We start from the raw sequence: 5,948 nt of genomic DNA on the forward strand, positions 1-5,948 counted from the left end.
CGTATTAATTTTGCTATCAAAGTGTCAAAATGAAAGACATTTTCAGAAACAAAAATCTAATTCCAGCGATTCGGTAATGAAATTAACAATTGCTCGCACATAACAGTGCTGCCAAGTGTTCGCTCACATGACGCAGTACCACGAATAGTCACTGTTGCCTTTGCTGCTGGTGTGATGTTTGTGCTGGTGACTGCAACGATTTTTATTAAAATTTTTTGATATCTGTGTTGCCTTTGTGTTGTTTGCTGCTCTGGAGACAACCTGCTGTGCTTTTGAAGAAGCTTCTCTACATCACCTATGAAGCGGGGAATCTACGCACACTGTCTAAAGCTTATACGAGTATGTGCGCGATACATTAGTTTGTACGATCGAACAGTTCTCTCGTGGCGGGAAGGGACTTGAAAGCCAACATCTCATTTGGCCGCTCTGGAGGGCCATCTGTTCCATATCAATCGCACCCGTTGATGGCGGTGCGCAATATTAATGATTTTAATCTCTTGCTTTGTATACATTTTGACTTAAAATTGGAAACTTTTTTGCTTGGGTTTTTTAATTTCTCCAGCGTTTCTGAGCACAAATAAATGTGATCGCAACATTTTCGTGTTTGATTTAGATTTATTTTTTGTTGATACTTAAGCAATTGTATTTGGCACTTCGTAGAACAAATAAAAATTAACGGTGGCATGATTCTTTTAAGTGTTTACAAAAACGCTGTGCTACAAAATTTCATGGATTTTTTTATTGACTAAAAGTATAGCACACAACACTAATAGTAGAACATTGTATCTGAAATAAACCATGGTATACACTAACTACTTAGATAAGATAAGAACTACTGTAACACCATATTTAAGTTAATCCCAATCAAAATTGGTAGACTTAAGTAGGTATATGTTTCGAATCGGAAGCGATCTGAGAAGCGAACTGTAATGAATGGTAATATATATGCACTGATTGGTGTAATACATTAGGAATGTAAGTATTAGGTAATTTTTTCAGCCTATATTTTAATAATTTTTTGTAGCATTTAAGTTAAATTCTTTAGTAAACAACTTTAGCAAAAATTGTAGAAGAAATAAGAATGAAGAACTTAAATTTATCCAAAACTATAACAGAAGTGGATAACATAGAAGTTTAATGCTGCAAATAAAGTCATGAAAAGTGCTGACTGAAGCACTGTATCGCAATATTTAGCACTGTTTTAGTATGAAGCTTGATCTCTTTCATTACTTGTCCACATTGCATTCGGTGTGCTGATAATGTTTTCTAGTTGAAGAAATTTAGGTTGTTGTGTCCTTATAAATTTTACCATGTCCCATGTGGTATATACTCGACATCCATACACTGCTGTCTTTGTTTAAGCATTGATAACCCTTTGCGAATTTCTATCAGGACCCATTATTACAAAATTGGCAAACCGCTAGAGTGCTTTTGCTTTACTGGGTTCTACACTAATTTGGTTTTTCAGTAACATATTGTTTTTTTAATTTCTTCCTCCTTCTCCCTAAAGTTTCCTAAATTTGGAACGGCCCATAGATTTGATAACTTTTTTTTTATTTCGGTGGTTAGGCGACTTTATTTGTCTGCTTTTGTTGTTGTCCAGATATACGAAGCATCACTAGCCACTGTCCTTATTATTGCTTTGAAGATTTATAGTTTGGTTTTTATGGAGAGTAACCCAAATTTCAAATCGTTTAGATTATTGATTATAGATTATGATTATAGATAAGCTTTGCATATTATACCTTCAGTTTTTCCTCGTTACCTTGCGGTATTTCATTTCATCTTGCTTCAATTATTTTTAAGTCAACACATTAAGTCATTGGATCCATTCTCATAAATATGCTAGTACGATCACCATATTCTCCTGATTTAGCCCGCTACGACTATTTTCTGTTTTCAAACCTAAAGAAATTGTTGGGCGGTAAGATATTTGAGTCGGATGAAGAAGTTATTACCGAAACAAACGCGTATTTTGATAGCTTTATTTGGAGGGAATAAGAAAATTAGAAAAACGCTGGACTAAATGTATCAATCTAAAAAGTGATTATGTAGAAATATAAAATGTTTGTTTGCCGAAAAAAATTTGTTTTATTCAAAATGTCACTGACTTATCAAACCGCCTTCGTATATGCGCTTTTGCACTTCTTCGCCCTGGATTTCTTGTAGTTAATACTGTTTATATTTTCTCTTGCGGTTTTAATTTCAATCGGTTTTAATTTTAAACTGTTTTAATAATAAACTCTTGAATATTGACCATTATTATTCATATCTATTATTTTAAATTTCTTAAGCTTTTATATTTTAATATCATTTTCTATGCTCTTGTTTACTTTAACATTTTAATTGACGATTTAATTTATTATAAGCAATCAATAGTGGAATTGCCCAAAAGACCATTAGACACAACTGGATAAGAACATTTAAAACACAAAAACCAAAATTTGCGAGGCCAAACAACTGATTTCGCACCCCCAGAGCACCTCTCCGCGCCTGAAGGAGCAAACACTACTACCGATTCTTGACATTCCACACAGACACCGCATTAGCTTCAATTACAGAAACTTTGATTGATCAATACTATTTTCTGGCATTTTAGATATTTTTGTAATATTTTTTTATTTTTATTATATGAGAAATAAAGAAAAATGATTACTCGTACTAAGAAGCACAAATAATAAAACAGCAAAATTAAAGAAATACCTACATACTTTTTTATTATTTGCCAAAGACTGAAGTATGAAGAAAAAACTAACAAAAATAAATAGTAGGAATTCGCTGATGATGATCAATGATGAAAAATCGACGAAAAATGCTCACCACATGAGACCATAAATAAACGTTGGCACTGTTATGTATGGCTAGAGAAAAGTTCAAAAGATATCGACGCAAGTGAAATTTCAACAGAAACATCACTGCGATAAGTTATAGTTTACTATAAAAATCGCATGAGTTAAGCTACTCTAAACTATTAAAAAGTTCTTAAATAATCATAAAGCAAACAACATGTCATGTCGTAAAATTTAACGTACTGAAAAAAATTCGAAATATCCGAATTCAAACCAAAGGTGTGCACTGGCACTCATGGCCAGAACAATAGCTGACAGTGGCCAACTCTGAATTCTGAATATTGAATTCCGAACTCGTGGATCTGCAAGTGAATTCTCGCCATGCTGGCCTTAAAACACCCTAACACCCTATTATGACCACTTTTATATCATTTTTGCGTAATCACATGTTCACCTTTTATTTTTATTGCAACGCTGAAAATTACCAAATTTTTATTAAAAAATATTAAACAAACATTCTGAGACATATGAGTACACACATATGAGGCGTACATTTTCCGAGCTATTTGCGTACATTTCGGGCACTTGGAGTACTGTTAGAGAATGTGAAAATCTGTTGGACTCATCACAGTGCGGAATAATAAACAAAGCGCTGGGCTAATATGTTCTGATCGAAATGTTGTTGGAAAGGAGTTGAAGGTGTTTGGATGGGTAATTTTTTCTATTTGGCAGTTCGGATTGCTAGAAGAAATGCCGAGATTTTTTATATTTTAGTGACGACATTACTAAGCAGTGCCACACATCAGTACAGTTCCAAACTTTTGCACCTACACAATTTTTTGCTTTTTATTTCTTATATAAACAAAATTCAAATAAAAAAATTTGTAAACAATTTCATTTTGTTGTTTTTATATTTGGGAAATTTTGTGGTACTTGAAGAAAAAAATGTGTTAACATTGGCAGTTTATTTTCGAGAATATAAAAATTCATGAGGTGATAATGGCGCGACGAAAATTAAATTCTATTATGTCTTGAACAGTAGAAAAACCCCAGTACTCCTATGAAAAATTTGACTTAATTACAAGTTTTTTTCGAGTTTAACACATTTGAGTTTTTTCCATCCAAATAGATCTCTATTAATCATAACCTAATATCGAATAGCATTTTTTTTACTATAGACTAAAACTTTTCAAACGTAATTATTTTGTTTCATTTACTTACACATTTCATCTATATGGACCAAAAAATATCACTAAGCCTCTAATATCTCTTTTATTAAATGACTGATTCTCTGTTATTGAATAATTGCTAAATAGTCAGACAGGCAGACACGACTACACCGATTGATATGGTTGAGCTGACAAAGAGTATTTACACCTCAATTTGTTCCGGTGGATTCATCACTGTTTTAGAACTTTCCTAATAAACTTTGGGCACTTATTTTTAAGATAATATGACTAAAACAAACTTATACATATAATTTTTGAAATATGTACTTACAAACATGATTTATCAACTTTACCAAATACTTCACTAATGTCAAAGTAGTGATTCTCCTTATATGCATTTGTTATAAGAATTCATGTTAAAATTATTGTTTGAGAAGCTACACTTGCAAACTTTCTGTATCCTGTCTTCCAAAATCTTAGATATCATAAGTAATAAAAACATTGGTCTTTGTATTTCATTTATAAGTTTTACAACTAACTGTGATGTCAGAAGTAATAGATTAAATTAATATTAGTATCAACACTTCTATTCGGTGACCGCTTTTTTCCATTGTGTTACTCAAAAGTTTCCAGGAGAGGTTAGGTACTCTGACCGTTAACTGCTACTAATTTTCGCTCATTTAGTGTATTTTGAAGAGAAGAGCATGAATCCAAGACAGTATTTTAATATATGGTATTTGTATTTAACATTAAACATAAGAATACATCAAAGGATATTTAAACACGTTAAACTCGATCAGAAGTAAAGGTAATGTGGACAGTTTTTTTTTCTATTACAACGATGTTGGCAACTTACAGTTCTTGCCACAGGATGACACAGTTAACGGAGAATATTACCTGAAAGTTTTGCGGTGATTGGAGAAACAAATTCATCAAAAACACCATATTTGAAGAATAAAATTTTAAGATTTTTGGACCACGTCCATTACACAAGTTCATCATTGTGAACGAACTTCTTACTAAAAATTGAACCAACCTTATCGAACAGCCAGAGTACTCTTTTTATATGGCTCCTATCGAGTTTCTTCTTTTTACAAAACTCAAATTATCACTAAGACGCATCTGTTTTCAGCCAATAGATAGACATAAAAGAGTATTTGCTGCGAATACTGAAGTCTATTCCAGAAATGGATTTAAAAAATATTATGATGATTGGGTTATTTGTTGGCATAAGTATATTATTTTGAAAGATATCTACTTTGAATGCAATATTCAAATAATACATTACTGATTTTCAGTACTTTCTTAGCATACTAGATATTTGAACATCTTCGATCTCTCTAAATAATTACAAAAAATATTTTTTTTATAAATCATTTTAAAAAATATTTGTATAATAAACCAACAATTAAATTGAAATATTAATAGTTGACAGTTATTTAGTTTTTTATAATTATATTCCCTTCACGCAATGTAATCGAATTTCTTTTTCTTCACACCGCCCCAAAATTTAATAAACTTAGTCAAAAGACTAATAAAAATTTAGTAATTTAAATTTAAGAATTGGTTGCTCTGATAGAGGCTTCTTTTAGCCAGAACTGTCTGTTGAAAAGATTATAGGACAAATAATTTCAACTGATACAATTATAGCCAAATTATGCTTGTAGAAGTATTAGGTAGGTAGGTTGCAATGACGGCCTTATTCCCAAAATTCCCATTTGAGCTCAAATGATGGCCCATTGTGCTACCACAGGAATAGCACTGGCACGTAAATAGATTGAAGACCAGTATACGACCAACGTCGAAAAAGGTAACGATTTTCCCATTAGATAAAGGAAAACCAACCTGACAGTAGAAGTACATAATGGAGATTCATTTACTGTTGAAGATTTTTAAATACAAAACTGTGCGACAGTATTAATGATTTTAAATTTAGATGTATGGACCAAGCCCCAAGATATTTGTTTATAACAAAAAATGGAACCATGGA

Source organism: Teleopsis dalmanni, chromosome 1 (genome assembly GCF_002237135.1).
Source record: "Teleopsis dalmanni isolate 2A chromosome 1, ASM223713v2, whole genome shotgun sequence".
Classification (NCBI taxonomy): Eukaryota; Metazoa; Arthropoda; class Insecta; order Diptera; family Diopsidae; genus Teleopsis; species Teleopsis dalmanni.